Below are 15,598 nucleotides of genomic sequence, written 5' to 3'. Positions count from 1 at the left end.
GAGCTTGGACTGGTCAGATGAGCTCAGTGGTACACAGGTTGAAGAAACATGGCTTGGATTCAAAACCAAATTCACAGCAATACTCAACAACATGGCACCGATAAGAACCACCAGGGTTAAAAATCGCGCTGAGGCATGGATGCACACTGAAATACTGGCCGCTATGAAAACCAGAGACAAAAAATGCTCTGAACTTCATAAAAGTCAGACAAAGCTTTCCAAAAGCTCAAACAGTGAACTCCAAGCCCACGTGGTTGAACTAAAAATCCAAAGAAACAGACTAAGAAATGACGTAAACACCATGATCAGAACCGCAAAAAGAAATTTCATCAACGACAAAACTGAGGAAAACAAAAACAAACCCCGCGAACTTTGGAAATTACTCAATAATCAACTAGGCTGCAGTAAAAAACTTAAAACCAGATTCTCAAACATAAACATAAAGACGGACAACACGCTCATCACAGACAAGCTGGATGTAGCCAATTACTTAAACATCTTCTTCACAAACATAGCCACAACACTGGTAAACAAACTACCCTCCCACTCAGGGCATTATGGGGTAGAACACATAGTAGCATACTACAAAAACCTAGGGGTCCACAAAGACGACTTCAAACTTGAAATGGTAACAACCGATGAGGTACTCAAAAAATTGAGCGCCCTCCAACCTAACAAGGCCACTGGCCATGACAACATCCCCTCCAAATTCCTCAGAGACGCAGCAGCCGCCATCACCCCAGTCATCACACACATAATAAACCTCTCTATAAAACAGGGGCACGTCCCCAAGGACTTCAAAATTGCGAGAGTGACCCCTCTACACAAAAAGGGCAGCAAATTAGACCCAGGCAACTACCGCCCTGTTTCTATTCTTACCTCCATCTCGAAAGTCATGGAGAAAATAGTCTACGAACAGGTCGAAAAGTACCTGGCGGAAAAAAACCTAATCTACGAATTCCAATCTGGCTTCAGAACGTCCCACTCCACTGACACATGCCTCCTCTATTTGAACGACCACATCAAACAAGAGGTGGACGCTGGCAAATACTGCGGCATGGTCATGCTGGACCTACAAAAGGCCTTCGACACTGTCAATCACTCCATTCTAATGGACAAGCTAAAAGCAATTGGTTTTGATAGCCTATCAGTGAGCTGGATGCAATCCTACCTGGAGGGGAGAGAACAGATGGTAGAGGTAAACGGTACTCTATCCCCCCCCCTCACAGTGAGCTGTGGTGTTCCACAAGGAAGCATACTAGGACCGCTACTCTTCCTAATTTATGCAAATGACATGTCGTCAGCCTGTGACTGCAACTTGTTCCTGTTTGCGGACGACTCAGCCCTGCTGGTCTCTGACAAGAACAAATTGCAGGTTGAAAAAACCCTCAGCACGGAACTAGGCAAAATCTGCATATGGCTCGCTGATAACAAACTATCATTACACATGGGCAAAACAGAGTCCATTCTCTTCGGTTCAAATAACAAACTCAGCAAGACCGACGGCTTCTCAGTTACAGTGGGTGACAATATTGTCACAAGGAAAGACGAAATTACCTACCTGGGTTCCATCCTAGAGGCAAATCTTTCCTGTGACAAAATGGCATCCAATGTAATAAAAAAAGTCAACCAACGAACTAGATTCTTGTACCGGATCTCCTCTCTGGTAAACAAGAATACCCTGAGGACTCTGGCAGGAGCACTCATTCAAGGGTACTATGACTATGCGTGCACCTCATGGTACCAAAGCACCTCAAAGGCGCTTAAAACAAAATTACAAACATCACAAAACAAACTGGTCAGACTACTACTTGACCTGAACCCCAGAACCCACCTCACCCCTGCCCACTTTGCCAACCTAGGATGGCTTAGAGTAGACGACAGAGTACAGCAACTTGCAATGGGCCTGGTCTACAAGATACACTATACGACCGGGGTGCCCATGTACATGTCAAAATACTTCCCAAAGGTCAGTGAATACCACAACCACTACACCAGAGGAAGCTCAACAAATCATGTTAAACCCAGATTCGGCTCAAACAAGGGACTAAACACGTTTCGCAATTATGCCACAACAATGTGGAACGCCCTACCCAAAGCTGTAAAGGAATGTGAATCCCTGCCCACATTCAAAACCGCCCTTAAAGAGCACCTACGGGAGGCTGCAATTCGAAACTGGCCACCGTAAATGCCCAAAACCCCCACCACCTCCTAATAGACAGTCTCCTCCCCACCGCATGTATATATTCCCTCCCCGCCGTATGTATATTCCCCTCCCACCCACCCACCCCCTCCTAATGTACAGTCCCCTCCCCATCATATGTATATACTCTGTCAGGATCTAGGGGTAACAGTACTGTATATTTTAATACCGCCTATGTCACAAATGTATCAGTACTAAATACCTATATGTCCCTATGCCATAAATGTCATGTATGTTATGTATGTCATAAATGTCTATATGAATTGAAAATGGGGGACCCTGATGGAAACAAGACAAACGTCTTTCTCAGGTCTGCATCCCCTTAACAATTGTATGTATTGAGCCGTACTGTATTGTACCCATTCTGCAATCTGTTAAATAAAGTTTTCATTCATTCATTCATTCATTCATTCATTCATTCATTCATTCATTCATTCATTCAATACCACGATCACAACACCAGAGGGAGCTCCACAAATCATGTTAAACCCAGATTCGGCTCAAATAAGGGACTAAACACGTTTCGCAATTATGCCACATCAATGTGGAACGCCCTACCCAAAGCTGTAAAGGAATGTGGATCACTACCCACTTTCAAAACCTCTCTCAAGGGACACCTACGGGAGACTGCAATTCAAAACTGGCCCCTGTAAATATCCTAACCCAACCCCCTCCAATGTACAGTCATTTACACGGTATGGTTTTGTCAATAGTCCAATGTACATTTTTTTTTTTTTTACAGTGTCTCCTCCCCCCCCCTCAATGTACAGTTTTGCTTGTTTATACAGTGTGTCCCGACTCCCCCCCCCACCCCCCAACCACCTCCAATGTAAATTACCCAGTATGGTTGTCAATATCCCAATGTACCCAACCCCCCCCCCACCCAACCTCCTCCAATGTACAGTTTCTACGTCAAATGTATATACTCCCTTTTCTTGACTCCTTCTGTATCACAAACAGTACTGTATTTGCAAATCTGGTATGTCATAAATGTATAGATGTAGCAGTACTGACTATCTGTATGTCATGTATGTCATATATGTCCTGATGAATTGAAAATGGGGGACCCTGATGTAAACAAGACGAAAGTCTTTCTCTGGTCTACATCCCCTTAACAATTGTGTGTATTGAGCTGTACTGTATTGTACCCATTCTGCAATCTGTTAATAAAGTTTTCAATCAATCAATCAATCAATCAATGCTAGTACGTTTTTCCTTTTGTCAACCTTTTGTCAGAGGAGAAATGGTGCTTTATTTTGTATGGCGTGAATGATGGTGTGGACTGGGTAATGGTTAAGGTCTCTAAATGCTACACATTTACTACACAAAGTACTTGTTAAGGCTTATATATCTGTATATATTTATTGTGATAACACTTACACTTTATAGTAATTGGTTCCTATTTTACAAGTGGGCTGTGTTCAAGACAACTATGTTTGACGTCAATATTTAAAATATTGTCTCAATGCAAAGCATCTAGCATCCTCTCTCTGTCTGTTAGCAAGCATTAGCGCTGGCATTTGCTACCAAACATCAGAGCTGCTATGTCTGCTACCAAATGGTTTGGATTTTTGGACATTGGGTTGTATGTATGGAATACTTGCTAGAACACAGTCGAGTAAGCTAATGGCATTGTTATCAACTACACTGTGCCGCCCATTGATGCACGACGAGGACTCCGAGTTCTTTAATTACAGATGGCTGTTTATTGATGCAAATCACGTTCATCACCACCGTAGAACTACAATTGCAGGAAATAATAACAGTCAATACTCATACAATTCAGTCAATAGAATTACAAAAACAAAACGAAAAGTGTGAATAAGCTTTACTAACCACTTTGGCCTGCTTGCAGCTCAATGGGAGGGGGTTATCTTCAAAACTCTAGTACTTTAATCTTTTAGCTTTGACAAATAAAGTGCATAAATCTGCTGCACTGTCTTCTCCGACAAGTCTGGACACGTTCTGCCAGATCTGCTCAAACTACGGCAAGTCAGAGCGTGAGACAGGACGTGATACGTCACAAGAGATAAAATGAAATATAAAAATAAACATGCGCCCTCTATAGGCGACAGCTGCATTTACATACACTACTAGCAAGTATTCCATACAACTTAATGTCCAAAAATCCCAACTATCCCTTTAATCAAAGATGGTATTTGAATAACGGTAGCTTGTGTTGGCGTTAGCTCTAAAGTTTGGTAGCTAATGTTATCTCTAATGCTAGTGCTAATGTTAGCTCTAATGTTGGCGCTAATGTTAGCTAATGGAAAAAGAAGATGCGTTCAGACGCTTTGCATTGTGGGGTAGATTAGGAGGACTGAGTGACATCATTAATGGGGGCAGCCATGCTTGATACAGTCCTCCATTAGCATGCATCTGTACACATTGATAAATTATCTTGAGCTGTTTTAAGGAAATTCTGCATTTTCTTTTTTGTTATACTTTGTTACTGGTGGTGCCTGTTTATTCAACTTCAAATGTTGAAGAGTTTACTGCATATTGACACGAATTAGAGCTTCTGATGCCTACTGAGCAGATTTAGTTTCTCTGTTGGCCGGTGTAAACTCATTAAATCATTGTGATTGGCTCATGATTCTTGGGTGTTTTTGCATGCAGTGGACAAGGATTAGTTATCTGTGTCATCTCTGAAATTAGCAAGCAAGTAATAAAGTTATTATTCCCTAACACATTGTAATCTCCCTTACAGTGAGTTCACATTGGGACACTGAAGTGCAGCCATCTTAACTCTCAGAATTATCCCTGTGTCTGCCTTTGGCTCACACATTCAGTCTGTTAAGGTTTTTAGCATTTTTTTATTTTATTGTTTGCATTTTGTACTTCACTTTGTACTTTAACTTGTGTATTGTATATTTTGTATAATGTTTGGCCTTTATTCTTTTTACTGTATGAAGCAACTTAGAAAACTTAGACCTAAACTGGGCTTTTTCTTCTGGTTAAAGAAATGTTTCCTGTCTGAAGCCAGGAAGAGAATTGTGCAGAGTTCCTTTCTGCCTGTATTAGACTATGGCGATGTAATCTATATGCATGCTCCTTCCTCCCTGCTTAAAAAGCTGGATTCTGCGTACCATATGCCATACGTTTTGTAACGGGTGCAGGCTCTCGCACCCACCACTGCACTTTGTATCAGTCCTTAGGATGATCCTCTCTGTACCAAAGAAGACAATCACACATGTTGATTTTTATCCTTAAGTCATTGCTAGGTAAGCTGCCCTTATATATCACCAGACTTCTGTCCTTTTTAATACCAGACGAGCAGCAAATGGGATGCTTTTAAATGTTCCTTTGATGCAGTCAGAGCTTGGTAAAGCTGCATTCTCCCACTATGCTCCCTTTTTATGGAATACGCTGCAAGTAAAACTTTGTCTAGAGGCACTTCCTACTGTGAATGCTTTTAAAGGTATGCTACGATTAGCCCTTTATGAAACATGTAACTGTTTTACCTGATGCTCCTTGCCACTGCACAAATGGCCTTCTGTATTTATATTTGAATTGTATGTTTTTTGTTTAATGCCCTGTTTTATGTTGAAACTTGTTGTGTGCGAGAGGCAGTTAAATCATTTTGTGTCCTGTACTGTGCAGGACAGTGATGCAACAGTAGCAGGACAGTGGATCACAGTGATGTAGCAGGACAGTGATGTAGCAGGACAGTGATGTAGCATCACAGTGATGTAGCAGGACAGTGATGTAGCAGGACAGTACATCACAGTGATGTAGCAGGACAGTGATGTAGCAGGACAGTACATCACAGTGATGTAGCAGGACAGTGATGTAGCAGGACAGTACATCACAGTGATGTAGCAGGACAGTACATCACAGTGATGTAGCAGGACAGTACATCACAGTGATGTAGCAGGACAGTGATGTAGCAGGACAGTGATGTAGCATCACAGTGATGTAGCAGGACAGTACATCACAGTGATGTAGCAGGACAGTGATGTAGCAGGACAGTGATGTAGCATCACAGTGATGTAGCAGGACAGTACATCACAGTGATGTAGCAGGACAGTGATGTAGCAGGACAGTACATCACAGTGATGTAGCAGGACAGTGATGTAGCAGGACAGTGATGTAGCATCACAGTGATGTAGCAGGACAGTACATCACAGTGATGTAGCAGGACAGTGATGTAGCAGGACAGTACATCACAGTGATGTAGCAGGACAGTGATGTAGCAGGACAGTACATCACAGTGATGTAGCAGGACAGTACATCACAGTGATGTAGCAGGACAGTACATCACAGTGATGTAGCAGGACAGTACATCACAGTGATGTAGCAGGACAGTGATGTAGCAGGACAGTGATGTAGCATCACAGTGATGTAGCAGGACAGTGATGTAGCAGGACAGTGATGTAGCAGGACAGTACATCACAGTGATGTAGCAGGACAGTGATGTAGCAGGACAGTGATGTAGCAGGACAGTACATCACAGTGATGTAGCAGGACAGTGATGTAGCAGGACAGTGATGTAGCAGGACAGTACATCACAGTGATGTAGCAGGACAGTGATGTAGCAGGACAGTACATCACAGTGATGTAGCAGGACAGTGATGTAGCAGGACAGTACATTACAGTGATGTAGCAGGACAGTACATCACAGTGATGTAGCAGGACAGTTAAAGGTGTATTCCACCCAAATGGTTAGCAGGACAGTGATGTAGCAGGACTGTACAGTACAGTACAGTGGACAGTGGTAAAATGGCTGCAGGACAGTTAAAGGTGTATTCCACCCAAATAGTGTTAAAGGTTATAACCCAAATCGAATGATTTAAAGGTGTATTCCACCCAAATTGTTTTAAAGGTTATAATACAGTAGCAGTACAGTGGATCACAGTGATGCAACAGTAGCAGGACAGTTAAAGGTGTATTCCACCGAAATGGTTAGCAGGACAGTGATGTAGCAGGACTGTACAGTACAGTGGACAGTGGTAAAATGGCTGCAGGACAGTTAAAGGTGTATTCCACCCAAATAGTGTTAAAGGTTATAACCCAAATCGAATGATTTAAAGGTGTATTCCACCCAAATTGTTTTAAAGGTTATAATACAATAGCAGTACAGTGGATCACAGTGATGCAACAGTAGCAGGACAGTTAAAGGTGTATTCCACCCAAATGGTTAGCAGGACAGTGATGTAGCAGGACTGTACAGTACAGTACAGTGGACAGTGGTAAAATGGCTGCAGGACAGTTAAAGGTGTATTCCACCCAAATAGTGTTAAAGGTTATAACCCAAATCGAATGATTTAAAGGTGTATTCCACCCAAATTGTTTTAAAGGTTATAATACAATAGCAGTACAGTGGATCACAGTGATGCAACAGTAGCAGGACAGTTAAAGGTGTATTCCACCCAAATGGTTAGCAGGACCGTGATGTAGCAGGACTGTACAGTACAGTGGACAGTGGTAAAATGGCTGCAGGACAGTTAAAGGTGTATTCCACCCAAATAGTGTTAAAGGTTATAACCCAAATCGAATGATTTTAAAGGTGTATTCCACCCAAATTGTTTTAAAGGTTTTAATACAGTAGCAGTACAGTGGATCAGTGATGCAACAGTAGCAGGACAGTTAAAAAGGTGTATTCCACCCAAATTCTATATGAATTGAAAATGGGGGACCCTGATGGAAACAAGACAAACGTCTTTCTCAGGTCTGCATCCCCTTAACAATTGTATGTATTGAGCCGTACTGTATTGTACCCATTCTGCAATCTGTTAAATAAAGTTTTCATTCATTCATTCATTCATGGTTAGCAGGACAGCCCCATCACAATGTGCAGGTGTGTACAGTAGCAGTACAGTAGCAGTACAGTAGGTGTACAGTAGCAGTACAGTAGGTGTACAGTATCAGTACAGTATGTGTACAGTAGCAGTACAGTAGGTGTACAGTAGCAGTACAGTAGCAGTACAGTAGGTGTACAGTCGCAGGACAGTTAAAGGTGTATTCCACCCAAATGGTTAGCAGGACAGCCCCATCACAATGTGCAGGTGTGTACAGTAGCAGTACAGTAGGTGTACAGTAGCAGTACAGTATGTGTACAGTATCAGTAGGTGTACAGTAGCAGTACAGTAGCAGTGCAGTAGGTGTACAGTAGCAGTACAGTAGGTGTACAGTCGCAGGACAGTTAAAGGTGTATTCCACCCAAATGGTTAGCAGGACAGCCCCATCACAATGTGCAGGAGGTGTGTACAGTAGCAGTACAGTAGGTGTACAGTAGCAGTACAGTATGTGTACAGTATCAGTACAGTATGTGTACAGTATCAGTAGGTGTACAGTAGCAGTACAGTAGGTGTACAGTCGCAGGACAGTTAAAGGTGTATTCCACCCAAATGGTTAGCAGGACAGCCCCATCACAATGTGCAGGTGTGTACAGTAGCAGTACAGTAGGTGTACAGTAGCAGTACAGTATGTGTACAGTATCAGTACAGTATGTGTACAGTATCAGTAGCAGTGCAGTAGGTGTACAGTAGCAGTACAGTCGCAGGACAGTTAAAGGTGTATTCCACCCAAATGGTTAGCAGGACAGCCACATCACAATGTGCAGGAGGTGTGTACAGTAGCAGTACAGTATGTGTACAGTATCAGTACAGTATGTGTACAGTATCAGTACAGTAGGTGTACAGTCGCAGGACAGTTAAAGGTGTATTCCACCCAAATGGTTAGCAGGACAGTACATCACAGTGATGCAACAGTAGCAGGACAGTTAAAGGTGTATTCCACCCAAATGGTTTTAAAGGTTCTAATACCCAATTGTGTTATGGTGTCTTCCCCAAATCCTTTTAAAGCTTATAACCCCAAATAGTTTGAATGAATAAATGAATGAAATGGGACTATGAAGTCTTTATTTGTAACACATGTGAGATGGGCAGCACACACGCATTCCTTTGGGGGGGTTGCCATTGAAATGTCATCTGCGCTTGACCCATCCTGTCATCCTTCATCCTGTCGTGGGTCCGCTCCAATACAATACCTTGCCAATCCAAGTGCTCCTGTTCATCTTCATCAGGGACGTGACAGCATTAGCGATCAGTTCTGCATGTTTTTCCATTCTTTCGTTTTTATTTTTGTATGTGTATTCCCACAAATAGCTTTAAAGGTGTATTCATCCCAAATGTTTCTAAAACTTTATTCCACCCAAAGTTAAAATACTACTTCATGTTCAACTCCTAAAGGTATATATGCTTGAATTACATTCAAGTAATCTCATGACTTCCAGCTGGCTATAATGGAGGCGGTGAGCCCTCTAGTGTTCAAACATAAATAAGACACTATTCTAGACAAAATGAATTCTAATATTCTACACACCGGCGCCTAATTGTGCCTTAAACTAAACACAATTACAAAATATATATATATATATCGGAGAAGCTACCGACATAATCAAAACACTCATATGGCCCTTACACTGTGTCTACGTACGTGACTTCTATTTTTACTTCTATTTTTTTTACATGCTATACTATTTTATTTCACTTATCTTTTGTCTAGCAGTCTCTGGAGCGTAACAGAAAGAAGCATTTTGTATAAAAGTATTCTGTACTTCTGTATGACAACTATTAAAGAAACTTGAACTTGAAACTTGATACATGACATACAGATAGACAGTACTGCTACATCTATACATTTATGACATACCAGATTTGCAAATACAGTACTGTTTGTGATACATGGCAGGCATGTTAGACATCGTTTTGCCTCCTGAGCACAGTGATGTACAGGTGCAGCTCAATAAATTAGAATATCGTGGAAAAGTATATATTTAGCTGTATTGATGCAGTAATTTGTGCAAAAGGAGCCCCAACCGCGTGAATACTTTCGGTAAGCAACAAGCCCTTCCGCGTTGCTCTGATTGGCCGAGCGTGCGCATGCACATGAGCCGCAACAAGCCCCTCAGCCAGGCAGCAATACTAAGGTCCGCTTAATGCAATTTATACAAATGGAAGTATTGATTTCGCCGTAACGAATCATTAAAAAAATATACCGTTAACTGGAATATGTTGTTTCTTTACACATATGTTGGATTATGTAATTGGTTTGTCATGACAAACCAATAAAAAAGACAAACCAATTACATAATCCAACATATGTGTAAAGAAACAACATATTCCAGTAACTTTTTCTGATCAGTTAGGAGTTGTTTAGAAACAGTGTAAATAATAACAATCAAATAGCACACAAGCTAACACTACTACTACAAGCACAACACATAAACAAGCACATCATTTGTGATCAACTGTAATCCTCATTGTGCAGGTGTTCTCAGTGAGCATGGTGAGGTTATGTGCACACATTCAGATTGTCTTGTCCTTTCATGGTGCTGGTCCTCAAAAAAATTGCAGTTACTTTGTTGGGCAAAAAGAGCAATAGACTTAAGCTAAATTCAGGCAGCCAACCACGTCCAATGGCTGCCGATATCCTCCACCCTAAAAAGGTGCAGGATCACAGAGCCTGAAGAAGAGTGGAGCAGGAGACCAAACACACCCAGGACAGGATGACCACAGTCAGCAGATGAGGGATGGAGCAGGAGAGATGAGGAATGAGATAGGACTAAACAGACCAGTAAGTAGTGATTCCGGGCCCCCTGGGAGACATGCCAAGGAAAGAGAAAAAGTAAAGCATTGTTAGTTAGTATTGTGGCTATATGATGCTAATTATGTGAGTTAGTCAACTGGCCTACTAGAAGGCCTTTTATATGAGATCAAGTCAAGTCAAGTCAAGAGTTTTATTTGTCACGGCATACGGATATACAATGAAATGCGGGTGGTCTTGCCCGCAACGATGTGCAATTGGTACAACATATAATAGAATCCAATACAAAAAAAATTTTGCAATAAAATTGTGCAATAACAGGTAGCAGGTAACAATACATTTGTGCAATAACGGGTAACAGTTAACAGTTAACAGTAGTAGTAATAGTAGTGCAATACACTGTTACTGTTGCTAATACTAATTTAAATTGGCCTTTCCTTTTGGCAATATATTTGGTATTTGGTATGGTCAAATATTCAGTATACTCAAGTCCCATTATGGAATATGGGTTTATTTCTGTGGCCACTACTGATGACCATTTTGTATAATGCGTCATTGACAGCAACATCATGTGAAAATGTGCCCCATTGCATTGGAGCCTGGTGAGAGGATACAACATAGTGCTATGTGTCTAAGTACTAAAGCGATCAGTGAAATCTTGGCCTGTACAGCAATATCAGAACCTGAACCAATCCCAGCTACTCACATAACCTAGTTTTAGGTAGAAGCATAAATGTCATAACCTGGCAGATCTCAAAACAAACTGGTCAGACTACTGCTTGACCTTACTCCTAGAACCCACCTCACCCCTGCCCACTTTGACAACCTAGGATGGCTTAGAGTAGACGACAGAGTACAGCAACTTGCAATGGGCCTGGTCAACAAGATACACTATACGACTAAGGTACCCATGTACATGTCAAAATACTTCCCAAAGGTCAGTGAATACCACGATCACAACACCAGAGGGAGCTCCACAAATCATGTTAAACCCAGATTCGGCTCAAACAAGGGACTAAACACGGTTCGCAATTATGCCACATCGATGTGGAACGCCCTACCCAAAGCTGTAAAGCAGGGGTCAGCAACCTTAGGCACGAGTGCCACCATTGGTACACATTATCTAAACCAACATGGCACACTAGCAAATGTGTAAGAGGAACCTTTTTGGAAATGTTGAGTTACCTCCCCATGCAGTTACCTCTTTCACAGCCATTGGCAGTTGCACAGCCTGTTATTTATGGTAGTGTAGGTTGACTGATATACCAGGGATATTTCATGGTCAGAGCCAATGAGAAGGGTCAGTCTGTTGTTGTTTGCCGAACATTGAGTGTTAAACGCCATTTTGAGACCAAACATGAGAACTTTAAAGGATGAGGCAGACAAGGCTGAATGTGTCCAGGTATGGCAAGCAAGCATCTCATAAAGACGGCAGCATTCTCTTATATATTTATGAGAGGAAAATGGTTATTAAAACTATTGCTATGCACGTTGCCTATATGGATGGAATAGAATTACAGATCTGTTGGAGATTTACATTGTGATGTGGTGTCATAATTAACCTTAACATTGATATGGCACACTGGTTAACAAGAACATTTTAAAATGGCACTTTGTATCAAAAAGGTTGCTGATCCCTGCTGTAAAGGAATGTGAATCACTACCCACTTTCAAAACCACTCTCAAAGAGCAACTACGGGAGACTGCAATTCGAAACTGGACCCTGTAAATGTCCTAACCCAACCCCCTCCAATGTACAGTAAATGACCAAGTATGGTTTCGTCAATATTCCAATGTACAGTTTTGCTTGTACAGTTGTACAGTGTACTTAGTATAATAGTAGTAGTAAAGTATAATTTCTGGGTACTTTTTACACCCCTGTTTATGATGAATTGAAAATGGGGGACCCTGATGTAAACAAGACAAACGTCTTTCTCTGGTCTGCATCCCCTTAACAATTGTATGTATTGAGCTGTTTTGATTGATTGATTGAAAACTTTATTAACAGATTGCAGAATGGGTACAATACAGTACAGCTCAATACACACAATTGTTAAGGGGATGCAGACCAGAGAAAGTCTTTCGTCTTGTTTACATCAGGGTCCCCATACATGACATACAGATAGACAGTAGGCCTACTGCTACATCTATGTACTGTACTGTACCCATTCTGCAATCTGTTAATAAAGTTTTCAATCAATTCAATCAATCAAACATGTATATATTCCCTCCCCGCCGTATGTATATTTCTCTCCCACCCACCCACCCCCTCCTAATGTACAGTCCCATCCCCATCATATGTATATACTCTGTCAGGATCTAGGGGTAACAGTACTGTATATTTGAATACCGGTTATGTCACAATTTACAAATGTATCAGTACTAAATACCTATATGTCCCTAATACCCTATGCCATAAATGTCATGTATGTTGTGTATGTCATAAATGTCTATATGAATTGAAAATGGGGGACCCTGATGGAATGAATGAATGAATGAATGAATGAATGAATGAATGAATGAATGAATGAAAACTTTATTTAACAGATTGCAGAATGGGTACAATACAGTACGGCTCAATACATACAATTGTTAAGGGGATGCAGACCTGAGAAAGACGTTTGTCTTGGAAACAAGACAAACGTCTTTCTCAGGTCTGCATCCCCTTAACAATTGTATGTATTGAGCCGTACTGTATTGTACCCATTCTGCAATCTGTTAAATAAAGTTTTCATTCATTCATTCATTCACAACTCTCAAAGCCAACGTAGAGTAGAAAAGATCGCTCCTGTGAATTAGAAAAGCCAGCCCCGCCCCCAGCCTAGTGAATGAGAAAAGCCTGCCCCTAGTGGAGCAGGACAGTCCCTACACAGTACAGTACACAAAATGATCTAACTCCTACTGCGTGTTGGTCAGGACTCCCTGGAAGAAGAGATCCTGTATCTCAATGGGACATTCCTGGATAAATGAAGGATAAAAAAAAAAAAAGCACAATCTCCGGGGTCTCATACAGAACCAAGCATTTCACTGTAATGTACATGTACCTTATGTGACAACTAAAACAAAAGTTGAATAATCTGACTGCATCTGATCACCTGCAGTGAAGTCCACGACCACAACACCAGAGGGAAATCATGTTCAACCCAGATTCGGCTCAAACAAGGGACTAAACATGTTTCACAATTATGCCACAATTATGTGGAACACCCTACCCACAGCCGTAAAATAATCGGAATCCATTCCCTACCCTCCTTCAAAACAGCTCTCAAAGAGCACCTACGGGTCGCTGCAATTAGAAACTGGCACCCTGGTAAATGTCCAAATGACATAACATGATACTAAATAACATACTAAAAGTCGACCAAAAACGACCCCCCCGAAAGCCGCCATTTCCAAGATGGCGTCCCAGATGGCGGTGGAGATATTAAAATGGCTATATCTCAAATTGAGAATATGGTGCAAAGGATTTCTCAACTGATTCTGGTACCTCTGGGCATGTTCACTAACATACTAAAAATCTAGGAAAATACACCTTCCAGAAAGGCTTAATTTTCAAGATGGCGTCCAAAATGGCGGCAGACCAAGCTTAAAATGGCTATATATCTCAATAGAAAAATATATATAACTATGATTTTTCACTTGATTCTGGTACCTCTAGACATGCTTGTGAACATACTAAAAATCTAGGAAAATACACCTTCCGGAAAGGCATCATTTTCAAGATGGCGTCCAAACTGGCGCCCAGGAGCTTAAAATTACTATACAAATACAAATAGCTTACTAAAAAAGGTGTTTGCACTCTCCAGCTCTCAAGCTAGCATAGTTGAAGCCTTCTTTTTGACCATTATAGTTGTTATAGTTAGAGGTGTTTGCACTCTCCAGCTCCCAAACTACCATCGTTGAAGCCTTCTTTTTCTGAATCAGTTTGTAACAAGATGGTTGATCTGCTTTGGGAGTTATCGTTCAATTTCAAACAGCCTGCACCTGGTTGGCAGGGGATGATGCACATTATTCATAAGGGAGATGAACATCCAGGGCAGTCTTCAGTGAGATACTTACCAATGATAGACATGTACTCCGGAGACAAAACATGCATTCTGTCAACACTGGAGTTCATTTGTGGTCTGGCATCCAAACACCACCTTGCCCCAGTAGTTACATTTGACCAACCCCTATATTGGAAAGCAGCAGAGATAATCCTAGATTCACCACAGTGCAGTCACCTCAAGTCCTTTGTCCTGCTCCTAGGAGGATTTCACACATTTATGAATTTGCTAGGAGCAATTGGTACACTGATGGACGGTACAGGACTTAAGGACATTCTAGGGGTAGTCTATGGGGAGAACTCAGTAGCCCATATGATGACAGGCAAATCAGTTCAGAGAGCATTCCGTGGCCATCTTCTGGTTGACAAATGTCTTAACCGCATGATAATATCAGAAATGGTAGATGATAGTCATGAATTTGCAGCAATGGTTGAACAGTCTGAAGTAATGTATACCTCCATAGTTAAGGGTGAAATGCCATTGGAAACAGTGTTCACATCAGAGACCCTCATTACAATAAATGAAGAGCTGGGAAAAAGGAAGATGGAACTGTGTGCTAGATCCAAAACTAGTCAGTTGTGGCTAAATTACCAACACATGTTAGAAGTTGCTAGGTCACTGATAACAGCAGATCGCACAGGTTCCTGGCTTTTGCACCTACGCGCTGTTTCTGAATGCATGCCGATATTCGCTGCGGCTGGGCATTACAATTACTTGAAATCGGCACACTTTTATGTCCAAGAGATGAGTCAGCTTCACATCAACCACCCAGATGTCTTCAGACAATTTGAAAAGGGTT

This window comes from Notolepis coatsorum, assembly GCF_963971535.1.
Source record: "Notolepis coatsorum genome assembly, chromosome: 5".
Lineage (NCBI taxonomy): Eukaryota > Metazoa > Chordata > Actinopteri > Aulopiformes > Paralepididae > Notolepis > Notolepis coatsorum.
The sequence above is the reverse complement of the archived record's forward strand: the minus strand, read 5'-3'. Positions refer to the sequence as shown.